The sequence below is a fragment of the Capra hircus genome, chromosome 25 (assembly GCF_001704415.2).
Source record: "Capra hircus breed San Clemente chromosome 25, ASM170441v1, whole genome shotgun sequence".
NCBI lineage: Eukaryota > Metazoa > Chordata > Mammalia > Artiodactyla > Bovidae > Capra > Capra hircus.
Window position 1 is genome coordinate 27,301,710 of NC_030832.1, and position 19,500 is coordinate 27,321,209.

The 19,500-nt window shown below is 45.9% G+C and overlaps 1 pseudogene; it reads right to left on the minus strand.

Moving 5' to 3' along the window:
* Window positions 7,665-8,096, minus strand: LOC102180644 (annotated as a pseudogene).

The window sequence follows — 19,500 nt, forward strand, 5'->3', positions numbered from 1 at the left end:
AGTAGTTGTGGTGCATGGGCTTAGTTGCCTCAAGGCATGTGGGATCTTCCCAGACTAGGGATCGAACCCATGTCTCCTGCACTGGCAGGCAGATTCTTACCCACTGGACCAACAGGGAAGTAGCGAGGATAGAGTGTTAACAGAGGAAGACTTGTCTCTGCTCAGGACACTCGGCAGATTCTGCTGGAACATGTTTGAGAAAGACGATAGGTGGTGAACCCACAGAAAAGTCAAGGCCAGGCATCAACATGTAGTTTTGGGGAGTCCTTTAGTCAGGTAAGCTTCTCTCGTGGCTCAGCTGGTAAAGAATACCCCTGCAGTACGGGAGACCTAGGTTCGATCCTTGGGTTGGGAAGATCCTCTGGAGGAGGGAAAGCCTTCAGCATTCTGGCCTGGAGAATTCCAGGGCCATGGACTATAAAGTCCATGGGGTGGCAAAGAGTAGGACACAAATGAGTTACTTTCACTTTCACTTTGGTCAGGTAAGGTGCATACTCTCCCAGAAGCTGTGATTGATGGGGAGCAACCCTTTCCAACCCTTAAGAATACAAAGGAGGTGCAAGACTGTGGGGGTTTGAGGTTTGGAGGACTTATATTCCCCACCTGGCACAGTGCTTCCATCTCTTATACTGCCTGGTAAAGGAAGGATGGAAGGCAGGAGGAGAAGGGGACAACAGAGGACGAGATGGTTGGATGGCATCACCGACTCAAAGGACATGAATTTGAGCAAGCTCCAGGAGCTGGTGATGGACAGGGAAGCCTGGCGTGCTGCAGTTCACAGGGTCGCAAAGATTCGGACACGACTGAGCAACTGAACTGAAAGTAAGGGCACGTATGGGACTGGGGATCAGAGGGATGAGCCGCCTTTGAGAAGGCAAGACACTAGTGAAGCAGATTAAAGCTCTGGGCATCCCCCAAGCAGGGCTTCCTGGGAGGTAGATGCCTCTGTGACTCTGGAAGGTATGAGGTGGGGACAGTCACAGAGACAGCAAGAGTACCCCTAGGATTTTGGTCCTGGTTCTGAAAGGAGGCACAAACCCCATAAACCCGCAGAGAGCAGCCGTTCCTAGCACTGCACACAGCGTTCCTCCAGGTAAAGTCTCTCACGAAGGATCAGCAATCATGGTAAGACCCTCCCTTCCTATTGAGGGACCGGTTGATAACTATGTGTCACCTACCCATGCCTGCTGTAGCACTAACTCCCACTTTGACTAAGGGTCTTACCCCTCTGCAGCAGAGGAGACCCTGCCCTCCAAACTCCCCTGCCCCTAATTCTGCCCCTGTGGCCTGTAGGGAGGAAGTGGGAGAGATTCCCTCTGAGGCCTGGTGTACTGGTTGGGGTGACCGGTCTGCAGTCACTGTTCAGCTCAAGACTGACACCATCTGGACGGAAACAGGCATGAACCACAGCTACCAGGGGGCTGAACTCAGAGAGCTCGTGAGCTCTGGATGTTAACACTTTGCACTGACAGTTGGACTGTTTTAAAGGAATTCACCCTACGGCTTAGAAAATGGGAAGCTGGGGGGTGGATGACCATGAATAAGCACTGGTGGGGTCAGGATATGTGGAAAGACATCTAGGTTTGCCTGCAAGAGCCTGAGTCAGTTCTCACTGTCCTCCACGTCCCAGCTCAGAGGATGTTGACACCCCTGGCAATCAGGAAGCTGATGCTATACCCCGGATATGAGCCCTAGCAACGCACAGTTCACTTGTGGTGCTCGCGTGGGATGGTGTGTTGTCAGTGATGCTGGATTGCCCTTGAAATACACTGACTTGGTTAATGCAGAAACAGCACTTATTGTATGTTCTAAATAACCAAAGGATCCCGGGGCCATCCACTGGAGGGAGCTCCCAGCTGGTGAGGAATTGGCAAATTGATTATATTGGCCCCTCCCTCTGAGTGAGGGCTCTAAACATGCCTTGGTTTGTGTGGACACTGCATCTAACTTGACCCGAGCTTTCCCCGGTGGCCGCATTAACCAGGAAGTTACGGAATTAGAGAGGCTGAGTACCAGGGACGGGTACCCTCACTGAGTAGGCAGGGATGGGGGTCACATTTCAAAGGTCATGAAATGCAAGACTGGGCGAAGGAACATGACACTGAATGAAGGTTCTGTCTCCTTTACAAACTGCAGGCAGAAATGTTGGTAGAAATGGAAGAATGAAATATTAAAATAGCAGATTAAATTACTAACAAGTACCCTTGGACTGCAAGGAGATCCAACCAGTCCATCCTAAGGGAGATCAGTCCTGGGTGTTCATTGGAAGGACTGATGTTGAAGCTTTGGCCACCTGATGCAAAGAGCTGACTCATTTGAAAAGACCCTGATGCTGGGAAAGATTGAGGGCAGGAGGAGAAGGGGACGACAGAGGATGAGATGGTTGGATAGCATCACTGGCTCAATGGACATGGGTTTGGGTGGACTCCGGGAGTTGGTGATGGACAAGGAGGCCTGGCGTGCTGTGGTTCATGGGGTCACAAAGAGCTGGACACGACTGAGCGACTGAACTGAACTGAAAACCACCTTGGTCACGTGATTAAAGGACTGTTCCAGCCTTTAATACATTTGAATAACAACCAGTAGGGACTGTCACCCCATCTGCCAGACTGAAGAACCCTGCTGAGACACCCAACGCCTTCAATGTATGGGAGTCATGAGAGATGGACATCACCCTGATTCTCACCATGGATCATGGGGCACTGCTGGGACCACCAAGCCGCATCACTCCTGAGGGAGGTGTTATCTACTAGAATTTGTGATGGGATGCCCCACTGGGATGGGTTGATTGCTTCTCCGCTGGAATCCTGTCGTCCTGCTGCAAGCTGGACCAGTTGAAATGCACCCTCCCTGGCATGGAATGTACACCATGGAAAGAGGGGAGAAGGTGGGGTCCTGGTCTGGCATTACCCACCCAGCCCATCCATCTCCTCACACCTGATGGTGCTGCCTCCCCTGGCAAGTTCCTCCTCCTGCTCAAGTTCCTAAAGCTGCAGCCACATTAACATCCCAGGCTCAGGCCACAGGTGTAGTTCTCAGAGAAGAGGAAGGCCTCCCCATGTCAGTTCCTACTATGTTTCTGTCTTCTTGACTTTAGTCTTCTGCTGCTCCTGTGGTTTCCGGTCATGGGATGGGCACCTGATGGAAATACCTTTCTACTGTGGGCCCTCTTGATACCTGGCAAAGGAATCAATCTGCTTGGTGGGTATGTGGGCAGCTGCCCCTCTCAGCTTGTCAAGACTGGCATGGAGAGTATCACCACTCCAGGGAGGGGATTGGAAGGCCCGAAAGCAGTTCATTAAGGAAGGACAATCCAGGACTAGTGCTCTTTTCTTTTCCTTTTTATGGAAGTATATTTGATATACAACATTGTGTTAGCTTCTGATGTACAGCAAAGTGATTCAGTTATTTATGTAGGTATATATATTTTTAGTGGAGAAGGCAATGGCACCCCACTCCAGTACTCTTGCCTGGAACATCCCATGGATGGAGGAGCCTGGTAGGCTGCAGTCCACGGGGTCGCAAAGAGTCAGATACTACTGAGCGACTTCACTTTCGCTTTTCACTTTCATGCATTGGAGAAGGAAATGGTAACCCACTCCAGTGTTCTTGCCTGGAGAATCCCAGGGGCGGGGGAGCCTGGTGGGCTGCCGTCTATGGGGTTGCACAGAGTCGAACACGACTCAAGCGACTTAGCAGCCGCAGCATATATAATTTTAGATTCTTTTCCATGTAGATTATTGCCATATATTGAATATAGGTCCCTGAGTTGTACAGTAAATCCTTGTTTTTTATCTATTTTATATGCAGTGGTGCTTGCATGCATACTCAGTTGTGTCCAACTCTTTGTGACCCCATGGACTGTAGCCCACCAGTAACTCTGTCCACGGAATTTTCCAAGCAAGGATACTGGAGTGGGTTGCCATTTCCTACTCCAGGGAATCTTCCCGACTCAGGGACTGAACCCAGGTCTCTTGCCTCTCCTGCACTGGCAGGAGGGTTCTTTACCACTTGCACCACGTGGGAAGCCTGTACAGTGAGGTAGTAATGACTAACTCGTGTGTGACCTAGGAACCGTACCTCTTTATACTTGGATGAAGTCACTGATGTGGAAAGTCTGAATCAGCCCTGGGCTTTTCTGCAGTGCATTTATGGGGGAGATGTGCCTGCTAAATTTGTATCACTGAAAACCTGAGTAACTGAAAATGAGATTCATTTGTTTGTAACTAATATTCATCCTGTTAATTAATGTTTCCTTTAAAACATTAATTAATGTAGGATCACTTCTGATGGAGTGCTGGCCTGAAGCAGGTGGTCTATGTGCACTTGGTTGGCAGAGAGTCGGGGGTGGGGGGAGGCCGGAGAGGGGATGAAGTTAACAAGACACCTTTCGACCTTGATTTGGTGCTGAAGGAAAGAGAATTGTGAATCTGATCAAGTCATGGCCACTGTGTTCATCTTTGCAGTGCTGCGAGGAGAGATGGGTATTTCATATTAAAGTGATGTCAGGGAGAAGTATAGTCATTTGAGATTTTATTTTATTTTTTAATTTTTGGCTGCCCTGGGCCTTCATTGCTGCAACTGGACTTTATTGCAGTGAGCTGGGGCAACTGTCTAGCTGCCTCTTTGCTTCCTTCGTCGTGGAGCACGGGCTCTAGGGCACTCGGGCTCCAGAAGCAGTGGCACATGGACTTAGCTGCTCCTCGACCAGTGGAATCTTCCCAGAGCAGGGACTAAATCTGTGTCCCCTACAGACAGACTCTTAACCACTGGACCACCAGGAAGTCTTGTTTTTATTTTAAATTGTGGTAAAATGCACAGAAGGTCAATTTTGCCCTCTAGCCGTTTTTAAGTGTAAAGTTCAGCCGTGTCAAAGTGCTCGCTCTTTGCTGTGCAACTGTTACCACCATCCATCTCTAGAACTCTTTTCATGTAAAATCAAACCTCAATAGCCATTTAACCACAACTCCCCATAACCCCCCTCTCCCCAGACCCTGGCAACCAACATTCTGCCTTCTGTATCTGTGGCTCTGACTACTGTAGGTATCTCCCATAAGTGGAGTCACAGCAGTGTTTGTCTTTTCTGTGACTGGGCTTATTTCACTTAGGATAATATCCTTGAGCTTCACCCATGTTGTAGCAACTGTCAGAACTTCCTTCCTTTTATTTTTTTTTCTTTCTTTTTTTTTTTATTTTAAAATCTTTAATTCTTACATGCGTTCCCAAACATGAACCCCCCTCCCACCTCCCTCCCCATTCCTTCCTTTTAAAGGCTGAATAATATTCCATTATATATATCACATTTTAGGGACTTTCCTAGTGGTCCAATGGTTAAGACTCTGTGGTCCAGATGCAAGGGGCCTGGGTTCACTCCCTGATCAAGGGAACTAGATCCCACATGCCCCAATTAAAAGATTCCACATGCCGCGACTAAGACCTGGTACAACCAAATAAATAAATCTTTAAAATCAACAACAACAGTAAAACAATCGTTCAGTGATAAGACAGAGTCCTTGTCTCTCCTCAAGGGATATACCTAATGGTCTGACACATATCTTTGAGTTGTTCTGCAGAAACTAAGACATCCACTCAGGTAGAGGACGGTGACCACATGCTGACTAGAAGCATGTAGATTCCAGCTGGTTGCAACCAGAAGGCTGATTATTAAGATTCCTGAAACATCACCCTGCTACCTCATAACCAACCAGTTGGAGGAAAGTGCAGGAGCTGCACCCGTCGCCCCAGCTGTTGCCTTTAAAACCCTTGCCTGAAAGCCATTAGGGAGTTCAGGTCTTTTGAGCACAAGCTGTCTATTCTCCTTGCTTGATGCCCTGCAATAAATGCTGTACTTTCCCTCCACCACAACGCAGTGTCAACAGACTGGCTTTGCTGTGTGTTGGATGAGCAGAGAAATCTATCCAGTAGGGACACAACTTTAGCCCCACTCATATTCATGTTGAATGTGAGTACACACTGGTGAAGGCATGTTAGTTAGCTTTTCATGCCTTTATCCCCACCCTCCACTCGGTTTTGTTGTTGTTCAGTTGCTAAGTTGTGTCTGACCCTCTGCGACCCCATGAACTATAGCATGCCAGGTTTCCCTGTCCTTCACTATCTCCCAGAGTTTCGTTCATGTCCATTGAGTCGGTGACACCATCCAAACATCTCATGCTCTGTCGTCCCCTTCTCCTCCTGCTCTCAGCCTTTCCCAACATCAGATCTTTTCCAACGAGTCAGTTCTTCATATCAGGTGGTCAAAGTATTGGAGCTTCAGCATCAGTCCTTCCAATGAATATTCAGGGTTGATCTCCTTCAGGACTGATTGGTTTTATCTCCTTGCTCTCCAAGGGACTCTCAAGAGTCTTCTCCAGCACCGCAATGTGAAAGCATCAGTTCTTTGGCACTCAGCCTTCTTTATGACCCAACTGTCACATCTGTACATGACTACTGGAAAAAGCCATAGCTTTGACTATACAGACCTTCATTGGCAAAGCGATGTCTCTGCTTTTTAATACTGTTTAGGTTTGTCATAGCTTTTCTCCCAAGGAGCAGGCGTCTTTTAATTTCACGGCTGCAGTCATTGTCCACAATGATTTTGGAGCCCAAGAAGAGAAAATCTCACTACTTCCACTTTTCCCCTTCTATTTGCCATGAAGTGATGAGACCAGGTGTTTTTAGACAACCAACTTTTTTTAAAGATTTTTTTGGATGCGGGCCATTTTAAAAGTCTTTACTGAATTTGTTACAATATTCCTTCTGTTTTATATTTTGGTTTTCTGGTCACAAGACATGTGGGATCTCAGCTCCCTGACCAGGGATTAAACCCATGCCCCCTGCATTGGAAAGCAAAGTTTTAACCATGGACCACCAGGAAATTTCTGATAACCAATGTTTTAATTGTCAGCTCCAATTCTCTGTCAAACTAGTACTCCAAGGTGGGTATCTGTCTGCTCATTGTTGGCCATCATGGGCTCCAGAGTGAGTTCCTTGGTCTGAGGAGATGACAATTGGCCATCCATATTGATGCAATACTTTCTCTTCCAGCTCTTTCATAATGCTGCAAGCATTTTCATCTACCACCGAGTAAGCAAAGCCCAGTCCAGAATCAGAGTCTCTTCTTGTCAGGACCCACCTGCTGCCCCCAGGGTTACCAGCATCCCTCTGATTTACCGGCTATGTTTAGCACCTTCCCACCAGGGAAGTTGTCGCAACACTATCTGCGGTCTCTGGTCTCCTTTGCTGGTAGACAGAACAATCTTTTTGACATTTTATGCCTTAGAAGGTGTGATACAAAGGAGTCCCCAAATGGAGTCATCTTTGTTAGGTTCCCACATCAGCAAACCAAGACTTAATACATAACTAATTACAGTTTCAATCTTCCCCAGGAATTTAACCTTTAACCAGCCAAACTGGAATTTCCTGGTCAGCATTAGGAATAAATCTGCTGATAAACTCCTTCTGTTCCCCCTTAGAAGGATGACCTTGCCTAAAACAAGGCTTTTTCTGATGATAATTTCCTTTTTTCTGTTCCCTCTCTGACTTTGAAACCTTTTCTTATCTGCAGCTTGACGGAGCTCCTTTCTATTGCTAGATGACATGCTGACTGATTCATGAATTTTTTTCCATTTTAACCGTTTCTAATGAAAGCTATAGACAAGATGACTTTATTCCCGCATCTTCTCAGTTGTTTCTTCCTTATATTTACCCTTTTCTTTTGCCCCTTGGCAAGATTTGGCTTTATGTTCAAGGATCTTTGTGTGGTCCTTGCCAGTTTTAGACTGGTGATAACCACCTTGCTGGGCTGAATGCCCACATGGACAGTCCTGCCACTGGCCTTCCCCCACTGCATTGTTCAGTATAGATGTTGTATTTCTTCCTGTAAACCTGGACTACTTGGCCAATTTGCTGCCTTTTGTAGTGCCCTTCTATAGCCTGAACTTCATCATCCTTTCTGATGGGTGTGGATCGAATGTTGTGCTTCTGTCTCAGCTCTTAGAGAGAGAAGACATCATCTTCCTGAGAATGTGGGAAGGTGCACTGAAATGCCTTTTTCAGTTCTTACTTCTGTCAGAAGTCACGAAGGGATTGAACTTCATTTTGGCCATTTTAGTGAGGACTTAGAAGGGAAGAGACTCATAAATCACTTTATAAAGTCATTTAGATCTTTAAATTTTACTTGTTGGAATTTTTGTTATTGAACAGGCACAAAAACAGGTCTAGATTCAGCCCATCTCTGCATTGATACTGTGCCCTCACGTCCCCTCATTTCTGGATCCAGTGGCTATATCAAGAGGTCACATGGGGATATCTGCTTGTCAATTACAGTCACTTTCCAAGCTTGGAAAGTAGTTCTTCCAGTGGGCATAGACATATCCTGATTTAATGCATTCCTCCAATTTTCATAGGATCACACCCCTTATGTTGCTGCTGCTGCTGCTAAGTCGCTTCAGTCGTGTCCGACTGTGTGACCCCATAGACGGCAGCCCCCAGGCTCCCCCGTCCCTGGGATTCTCCAGGCAAGAACACTGGAGTGGGTTACCATTTCCTTCTCCAGTGCATGAAAGTGAAAAGTGAAAGTGAAGTTGCTCAGTCGTTTCTGACTCTTCACGACCTCATGGACTGCAGCCTACCAGGCTCCTCCGTCCATGGGATGTTCCAGGCAAGAGTACTGGAGTGGGGTGCCATTGCCTTCTCCCCACCTCTTAGGAACATCCCTTTAATAGTCCAGCTTTCCTTTAACCTACCACCTGACCAAATGGACAGGCCATTGACCACTGCCTATGAGGCATTAAAAACCCAAACGATGGTCCAGTGGCTAAGACTCTGTGCTCCCAGTGCAGGGGGCCTGGGTTCAATCCCTGGTCAGGGAACTAGATCTCACAGGCCACAACTAAGACCTGGCACAGCCAAATAAATAAATAAATATTTAAGAAAACAAAACAAAAACCCAAACATAGGGACTTTTAACATGGGTCAACTCCTCCATCACTGCCTGGAAAACAGCATGCAATTCAACATACCACACTGATCTCTTTTTACCTTCTTCAATCAGACTGGTAGCCTTCCAACAAGAATCTTGTCCATTTACCTTGGAATGGACACCCACAAACCAAAGAGCTCTTTGTCTGTCAGTGGAGGGCTGTGTATGGGGCACTGACCAAGCAACAGTGGAATCCATCAGCTCCTCACACAGTTTCAGAGTCAATCCTGGAGCAGGCGGGGTGGGGGAAAGTCTCCCTGCTGGTGAGTATCTATTTCTTCCTTGCATTCTCCCCCAAACTGAGACCCCAGATAAGCAACTTCCATTTCACTATGAAGCTATTCCAGATTGGGAAAGGAGTATCTCAAGGCTGTATATTGTCACCTTGCTTATTTAACTTACATGCAGAGTACATCATGCGAAATGCCAGGCTGGATGAAGCACAAGCTGAAATCAAGATTGCCAGAAAAAATATCAGTAATCTCAGATATGTAGAGACACCACCCTTGTGGAAGAAAGCAGAGAAGAACTAAAGAGCCTCTTGATGAAATTGAAAGAGGAGAGGGAAAAAGCTGGCTTAAAACTCAACATTCAAAAAACTAGGATCATGGCATCTGGTCCCATCACTTCATGGCAAATAGATGGGGAAACAATGGAAACAGTGGCAGACTTTATATTCTTCGGCTCCAAAATCACTGCAGATAGTGACAAAAGCCATGAAATCAAAAGACGCTTGCTCCTTGGATGAAAAGCTATGGCCAACTAGACAGCATATTAAAAGGCAGAGACATTACTTTGCCAACAAAGGTCCGTCTAGTCAAAGCTATGGTTTTTCCAGTGGTCGTGTATGGACATAAGAGTTGGACATAAAGAAAGCTCAGTGCTGAAGAATTGATGCTTTTGAACTGTGGTGTTGGAGAAGACTCTTGAGAGTCCCTTGGACTGCAAGGAGATCAAACCAGTCCATCCTAAAGGACATCAGTCCTGAATATTTATTGGAAGGACTGATGCTGTAGCTGAAGCTCCAATACTTTGGCCACCTGATGTGAAGAAGTGACTCATTGGAAAAGACCCTGATGCTGGGAAAGACTGAAGGCGGGAGGAGAAGGGAACGACAGAGGACGAGATGGTTGGATGGTATCACTGGCTCAGTGGACATGAGTTTGAGCAAGCTCTGGGAGTTGGTGATGGACAGGGAAGCCTGGCATGCTGCAGTCCATGGGGTCACAAAGAGTCGGACACGACTGAGCGACTGAACTGAGCAGAGGAAACTGTCCTGGGCACTGCCACGTTCATCAGATTGTTTTAACTCTCTAGGCCTAAGTCCCAGTAGGCATTGCTCATAGTGTTTTGCCATAAGCCCCAGCTAGTTTCCATGTAGGGTTATCTCACACAGGGCTATCATAGGGAGAATCCGTCCCCACCCACACTCTGGCTTCTGTTATACGATGTTTGGGCTCAGGGAATCTTCCCGGTTTCCATTTAGCATGTCCAATTAACATTGCTTGAAGGGAAGATTTACATGTCTTCTATTTTACATGATACTAGGTAGGGGAAATACTCCCATGAGATTCAACATGGGAATACCACCCTGGAATATAATCAAGTATAAGAAATGCAACTGGAAAGTTCCCTGGTGGTCCAGTGGTTAAAGATCCACCTTCGATTCGGGGGATGCTAGTTCAATCCCAGGTAGAGGAACTAAGATCCCACATGCGGGTCAACTAAACCTGCAAGCCAAAACTACAGGCCCTGAACACTCTGGAGGCCATAGGCCACAATCAGAGAAGCCTGCACACTTCAACAAAGATCTCATTTGTTGCAAGTAAGACCTGACACAGCCAGACACATACATTTTTTTTTTTTTAAACAAGAAGACTTCCCTGGTGGTCCAGCGGTTAAGACTTTACCTGCTAAGGCCGGGAACATGGGTTTGATCCCTGCTCTGGGAGGATCCCCCATGCTGTGGAGCAACTAAGTCCATGCGTCACAACTACGGAGCCCGTGCTCTAGAGCCTGTGAGCCGCAACTAGAGAGTGGCCACCACTCACTGCAACTAGAAAAAGCCTGGGGGCAGCAACAAAGACCCATCACAGCCAAAAATGAAAAAAAAAGTAATCACTATAAAGACTGTTCAAACCCACCAATTCTCCTACAAACTTCTACCCTACATTCCTTTTGTTTTATTATTATTGTACTTCACTGTGCATTGCAAATATTGGAAAGTTTTTTTTTTGTTTGGTTGGGTTTTTTTTTAACAAATTGAAGGTTTGTGGTAACCTTGTGTGGTATATGTTTATCGGCATCGTTTTCCCAACAGCATTTGCTCACTTTGTGTCTCTGCCTTACATTCCTAACTGCAGCCTCCATTAGGACTTCATCCACAATACTAGATCAGGAAAGCGCTCTCCTGCCAAAGATAGTATCCAGTGCCATAGAGGAAGACACAACTTCTTTATGTAAAGCCTGTTTCAGCATTCCAACTTGCATAATCCTATCAATCATTACATGCTTACATCTTCATCATCTAACTGCTGCCTGTGTAGGGGCTTCACCAACAGATTTGGCTTCCCTCTCAAGGAGCCCTGGAAACTTCTCCACCCTCTGACCATTTGGCCCAGTCTTGTGCCAAAGGCTTTTGGTCATCGGTGAGGGATTGAATCAAGGCCCTTTTGTCAATCTTTAACCTGATAAACCCATCAAACCACTGTACCAAGCAACGGTTGGTCAGGTTTCTCATCACCATTTCTGCAATCTGACTTTTGCCTTTTTCCCTCTTTTCTCTTCTCATTATTTAGAGAATACTTTGTTAGTTTCTGTAATCAAATCCATGTAGATAAGACCTTACATATTTAATACAGATGGAAAAATTTATGTTTAATGTTTCTAGGCCCGATGGCTGCTGACTTTTTCAATTTCTCCGAAATCTCCTAAGGATTTCCTTCTGCTGGGACGAGTCTTGTGACTCTCCCCTTTCTGTTTCCTCTTCATTTGTTTCCTATCAATATTTGCTTATTCATCTTAATTCTTAATAACCATTTAAAATTTTTCACTCTGTTGGGAAGTCCCTTGAATCTCCCCTTGGCCTCTTCTCATTCTCTTGTTAATTAACTTAATATTTTTATTACCATCTGTGAAACTGAGTCTTCCAAATTCCCTTACCAATTAATCGCTTAATGCAAAACTTTATTCCCCATTTCGTGCCCTCTAGGACTTAGTAGAGAACCTCAATTTTGTGCTAACTGAACACAAATCAGCCAGAGTCACATGACTAAAATTTGGCTGCCGTCGATAATGTCGTTCATGTACTTAAATTGCTATTGTAGATAAAATCATCAATGTACAAACTCCGGTTGTTTCTCTAGGGCAAGATAAGCTAACAGACTCCCAAGTCATATGGACCTCCTGACCAGAGAATCCTACACCAGAGACATCCCAACTTCCAAAGCTATGATTAAGAAGGGTCGCAAGGGCTCAGTGGTAAGAAACCTGCCACTGCAAGAGACCCGGGTTCGATCCCTGGTCTGAGAAGATCCCACATGCCATGGGGCAATCAAGCCAGGGCGCCACAACTGCTGAGCCTGTGCTTTAGAGCCTGGGAGCTGAAACTGCGGAGCCGTGTGCCTCAGTTCTTGAAACCCGCACTCTAGAGCGCCTGCTCCAAAACAAGAGGAGCCACCAAAATGAGAGGGCTTCACACACAACTAGAGAAAGTGAGTGTGTAGCAACCAAGACCCAACACGGCCAAAAATAAATAAATTTTTAAAATTATTTTTTAAAAAAGAGATATCATAAGAAATGATCAATCCCAGCCTCTTTGTTCCTTACATTAGGAAAAAACAAAACCAAACCAAACCTTTAATTCAAAGACCAGATTGGAGTAGGTCTGAGGCTTGTCTGTCATTCCCAAGCAATAAATCCTTACCTTGCTGCAAACGCCTGTTGTCACAGCTTGGCTTTCTGCGCTGTGGGTACCTGAGCCCTTTACTTGGTTGCATCTGTAAGACCTATGAGGGAAAGCTGAGACAGGAAATTCAATAAAGCTTCCCGCACTGTTTTTGGGTTTTGCAACAGTTGCGTTATATGGGGTGCCCATGTGAAAGGGTCCCTTCTAACCACAGCATTTACCATGACCTAGGTAATGGGCATGTTCATCAGGTAGATATCTCAGTCATCACAAAGCCCACCCCACATGGGTTACATTCATATATATCAGCTGCTTCATTTGGGGTGTTTGTTTGGCATCCATGGGCTTCCCAAGAGGCTCAGTGGTAAAGAATCTGCCTGCCAATACAGGAGATGCGGGTTTGATCCCGCCACAACTACTGAGCCTGTGCTCTAGAGCCCGGGAGCCGTAGCTACAGAGCCTACATGCCCTAGCGCTGGTGCTCCATAATAAGAGAAGCCACCACAGTGAGAAGCCCGAGTACCACACCTAGAGAAAGCCCGGGTGCAGCAACGAAGGCCCAACACAGCCAAAAATGAATGAATAAAACAGTAGTGACGGATCATGTAAGTTTAAGACTGCTTTGCTGGAACATTTTATAAGGAACCGCAAATGGACTTTAAAAAACTCTCGAGGTCAGGAAGGTCAAGACAAAGTCCAAGTAGTCCTTCGAGCTATCGGGTCACAGCTGAGCCTATACTGGGCCACAGCTGAGTCTATGCATCTCTCTCTCAAGTGTACTTATTTATTAGCTAAGCCTTTAGGTGTCTCAGAGCCACACAAGTACCTAAAAGGATATGCCACTTGGTTGGAGATCCGACAGTATTTAACAGCTTGCCTTACTGCATAAAAATTTTCTGGATGTTTTGGCAGGTGACCTACTGTCAAATTAACTCATTCTGTGACCATCTTATGTGTGTTCCTTGTGACATTGGGATCTTTGAGTTAGGCAGCAGGAAACTGCTTGATCCGTTCCCACCATTTTTTGCAACTTTTTGGCTTCTGAGATTCCCAGCAGTCTTTATCTCTTGTGCTCACTAACAGAAACTGACAGTAACTGAAGACCTAGAACTGTGGACACCACCAGTAGTCAAAAGATTAGGGACTGGTGGAGGGGACTTTCCTGGTGGTCCAGTGGTTAAGAATCTGCCTTCCAAGGCAGGGAGCACGGGTTCAACCCCTGATCAGGGAACTAAGATCCCACCTCCCAAGGGGCAACTAAGCCTGCTTGCTACAACTAGAAGACCCAGTATAGCCATTTTTTTTAAAGAAGGATTCTTAAAAAAAAAAAAAAAGATAGGGACTGGGGAAAGGGTTGAACTAGCAGTCTTCAAAGAATGGGGACTGCAAACAGATTCCAAACAAATGGGGAACTAAAGACTAAACTGCCAGCAGTTCCCAGCATGGAGTCTGATGTCAGAATGAAGGGCTAACTTTAGAAGGTACTGCAGGCTGGCCAACCCTGAGCCTCTTTTAATCTCTGGGAAATTCTGGAGCTGTTTGAGCCCAAGTGGCATCAAGGCTATGCCCCTTCTTGGGGGAGGGGCACTCATCCCTCCAACGCTGACCAGTTCATGTTCACGAGTTTCAGCATGCAGACATTTCATTCTCAACTCAATTCTGGAAATCTGGACTCAGATTCTCAGCTGTACCGCTTCCTTTCACCTGTGGAAATGAAGGTGACAGAGAGGCACAGAGAAGCTTATGCTGTGTGCTCCAAAGCCAGACTTTTAGAAAGGGAATTGGATTTCTAACATCAAGCTGGTGAGTTCAGAAGTTGCACTTCAAGTGACGGGGAGCCACTGAAGATGGATGAAGATGCGCGCCTGGCTCAGTACTGTATTTTAGAGAGGTCATCAGTGGTTAGCAGACAAACGGAGAGTGGAAACTGAGGCTCTTGTCCATGGATTTCTAGGTAGAAATTCCAAGTCAAGTCCTTAGGTTGCACAGCAGGGATCCTGTCCTGGGATTTCCAGTTGGAGCCTTGATAAGACCAATGCCCCCTCCCTGGCAAGGTGATTTGTGCAAACACACTGCATCCTCCCAAAGGCAGAAAGCGGCTGATCCCAGCTCCCCTTGCTTGGAATGCTTCTTCCCCATCAGGCCTGCCTGGGATGAGAGTAAGAAGGCCAGGGAACCTCTCAGGGCAGAGCAGATCCAAATGACAACAGGAGATAGTTTCTTTTTGTACAACTTGGTGGTCTCCTGTTTCATTTCCTAGGACAGTCTGTCCGTTTGCTCCCTTCGTTATTTCCTTGCACTGACGTTTGAAGAAGCCAGCCTGCTGAGGGAGGAAGGAGAAAGAAAATCGCTGGGGTCAGTGTAGGAACCCCACCTGAGGCTGCCCAGGCCCTTCTGGAGACCCAGTGACCAGCCTGGCCCCTCCCTGGGGGGCTGGTCTCACTTCTGCTCCACTCACTCCAAATTCTAGACCCTCAGAAGGGCTCCCCCAGACACCTCAGCTTGTCCCCTGAGTGGCCCCACCCAGAGAGTCACAAGTGAACAATACCACTGAGCCACAGAGTCACAGGCATGGTGCGTCCCGCTTGTGGGTCCCCTGCAAGCAAGTGTGACAACCCCAGTGCACACGCCAGCAAACAGGCTCCCAGCTTGCACCTGGCTGGGCTGAAGGGGTGTGGGACTGAAGGAGAGTGTGAAACCCTGGGCAGGAGGATGTCACCCAGGAGGCCTGTGGGTGGGACCAGCGGTAGGGGTGGGGGGACCCGGGTTAAGCCACCTGGGCCTGTTTCAAGTCACGAGTGCATAGATCTCACAAAAGCAGGGGTTTGTGTCTAGTGTTGATGACACGCAATAGGGGCCCAATAACTCTTAGCTGAATGACAAGTGAATTTACAGAAAGTCATCACAGCACCCTGCCTGGAACATAGCAGCTGCTAGGAAGGTATTTGTTGAAGGAAGGTGTCTGCTCAAGCCTCTGACTTGACTCCTTAGCCTCACACACCATGTGCGCCCCTCCCTGGGCAGCACAAAAGCCCTTTTCCTTTCGCCCAACTTTTCCCTGATCCCCAACCTCTGCAACGAGCAGGTCATCTCCTTCTGATGGTTATAAATGCCCCACAGGGTGTCAATCTGTTCTTGGGATGAGGAATCATCCTGCCCGGATGCCAAGGGTTAAGCCCAAAGCCACGGACCTGTCAATGTGTAGCTGAAGCCTCCCCACCTCCATGACAGGAGGCCCAGGGACCCCCTCTCTGCCTCCTTGGAAACTCACACAGCCTCAGGACACAGAACCTTGGGGAGGCCCCTGATGAGATCTTGCCTTGTATCAGGGTAACACTGCTCCCCCAATAAGGCTGTAAGAACCCTGAAAACAAGGTCACACCTCATGTGTCTTAGGGGACCTGGGACAATCTTGAGGCTTTTTAAACAACACTGATCTATTAATTTGACTGAACCAGGTCTAAGTTGCAGAAGGTGAGCTTTTTTTTGTGGCATGTGTGATCTAGTTCCCTGACCAGGGATCCAACCCGGGTTCTCTGCATCAGGACACAGTGTCTTAGCCACTGGACCACCAGGGAAGTCTAATCTTGAGGCTTTTAAGAAAGGCTTCTGAGAACTCCAGCCTCTAATAAATGTAGGATGTGGTGCAGAGGTTAAAGCATCTGCTTGCAATGTGGGAGATCTGGGTTCGATTCCTGGGTTGGGAAGATCCCCTGGAAAAGGAAATGGCAAACCCACTCCAGTATTCTTGCCTGGAGAATTCCATGGATGGAGGAGCTTGGTGGGCTACAGTCCACGGGTAGCAAAGAGTTGGACACGACTGAGCGACTTCACTTTCACTTTCTATTGACAATAATTTCACAATTATTATTATCATCAATAGCCCACAATAAGCGCTCGATTGATAAGTGCTCCTAGTAGTGTCCTCTACCAACTGAGAGGGTGGCGATAAAACTTAAACTTGGCCGATGTTCAGCTCCTACGGAGAGAAAGAATTCCCCACGCCCCACAGCGAAATGGGCGAGGACCCCTTGGAGGTCATGGTGTGGCACCTGCTGATCACAGTGTAGACGGCATACTTCACGGGCAGCTCCAGCTGGAAGGTGGCTTGGGGCTGTTATTCTCACCGGAAGAAGACGAGGATCCCAGCTGGCAAGTTCCCCAGGGGAGGAGACTGAGAGGGAGCGGGCGCTGCCCTGGGCCTGGCCCAGCTCACCTGCTCACATTGGCGGCAAGAAGCAGCTTGTCTCCCAGGGTGGCTGTGAGAGGGATGTGAAAGGTGACCGTGAAGGTGATCTGGGGAGGAGGCAGAAATGGGAGGAGGTCATCAAGGAGTGGGACCGCGTGGGGGCCGGGGAGGAGCAGTGGGCAGAAGCGAGGTGGACCTGGGCCACATTTACTTTTATTTCATTCCAATCTTAGCCAGTCCTGACCACACATAAAATCTCTTTTCAAAGATTTCTTTTTCATAAATCTTTCTTTTTTTTTACTCAAAACACACATCCTACTTTTCTTGCATACAGAGATGTTTTCTTTATTGCTTCTTTTAGCTTTAATCACATATATTAGAATTTCTAACCTTTACAAATCTTTAATTTTTACTGAAAATGAAAAAGTAAGCAATCGTGAACTGTCTTCTCCATTAGCATTTTGTGGATTGGCGGACTTATAAATACTTTTTTATAATTTCTAGAAACAGGTGCTTTCTCATAGAAAAGTTCTCAGCATGGCATCCAAATATCATAAGTTTTTATGTAAAAGGAAGCCAAAAGTATATAAACCAGTGTTCAATAATCAGTGTTTCAGAATTTTATCTTATTTGAGAATGATCTAGTCAATGACTAGCCATCACTTAGAGTTTCCCAGGTGGCACTAGTGTTAAGAACCCACCTGCCAATTCAGGAGCCATAGGAGTTCCATCTTTGAACTAGGAAGATCCTCTTGAAGAAGGCAAGGCAACCCACTCTAGTGTTCTTGCCTGGAGAATCCCATAGACAGAGGAGCCTGGTGGGCTATAGTCCATAGGGTTATAAAGAGTGAGACGCGACTGAAGCGATTTTGCATGCATCCATCATTTGATTTAACTTAGCATATCTTTAAGGTTTCAGGTTACCATAAAGATTTGGGGAAACTATTTTAAAAGTTCACCTAGAAACTTTTTGTCTGACAATCATTTAGCTCATTTGTTTAGATTATCCATGTAAATATTGTCGTACCAAGTTATTTTTCTTGCTGACAAATTTTGTGACAGAGAAACATGAACTTTTTTGATTAATAAATCCAGTTGAAATAAAAGTTGTATGTCTACATGATACATGTTGATCATTGTTGATCGCTCTAAAGCCATGTTTGTTTTAATTTAACCAAAAACCATAAACCAGCTTTTATTTATTCAAGATTAATCCCAGATCATGTAAACTCGAAAGTCATTTGGGCAAGTTTCTGTTAAATTTAAACTCATGTTAGTGCTTGTTTGTTTTTAAACCAATTAAATAGAGCTCTTTTACAAATTAATTTTAGTAATACCAACTGCAGGCGAAAAATAGCATATATCTACAACACATATACATAGATATTTATGAACACACAGACATGCAAAAAGAGATCTTGCAGTTTCAGTTTAATATTTTAGTCAAGAAACAGGCATAAGAATATAAAATGTACTAGTTATAAAACAAGTGAGATCTAAGTCATTTTTCTATCAGATAGAGTAAGTTAAGATTACCAGCTGAGATGACTAAAGCCTTTCAATAGTATCTGTGGAGAAACACTTAAAAGATTTTTTTATTACCTCTTTTTCATTCTGTTCTCTTTCTGATAAGAAGTTTCTTCCCAGTTTTTATTTCAAAGAATTGGCTATCTGGTCCTAGAGAAAATGGGGCCGAAAATTTATATTACAAAGGCATAGAAAAAACGTCCAAGTTTTCTTCAAGAAATCTTGGGATTTATTTCCCTGTTATCAAAGTCCTAGAGTAATTATTATTTAAACGTTCCTTCTTTTCTTAAGTGTAGGACACATTCTGTCTCCAGTGTCCCAATCTTCCACCGTATTTGTAAGCATTTAAAGATGACAGACTTCCCTGATGGTCCAGTGATTAAGACTCCACACTTCCACTGCAGGGGGTGCACGTTCAGTCCCTGGCCCAGGAATTAAAATCCCATGGACCACTCAGTACTGCCAAAAGGTCTAAAAAATTAAAAATAAATAAATGAAAATGAAAAAGAAGACTTTGAGGGATGGTAAAGTTTTCTAGAGTTGCATTCACAGTTTTATAAAGATGTGTAAGATAAAGACAGCTTCTTTCACTTATCAAGGATTTAGCTCAGGCGGTAAAGAGTCTGCCTGCAATGTAGGAGACCAGGGTTCGATGCCTGGGTTGGGAAGATCCCTTGGAGAAGGAAATGGTAACCCACTCCAGTATTCTTGGCTGGAGAATTCCATGCACAGAGGAGCCTGGTGGGCTACAGTCCATGGGGTCACAAAGAGTCAGATACGACTGAGTGACAAACACTTCACTTCACTTAAATGACATCATAGCTTGATAAGCCCACCTAACTACATTATCCCCGACTTGCTCTACTCCCTCTGGCTATATAGCTTTATTTTAGTTTA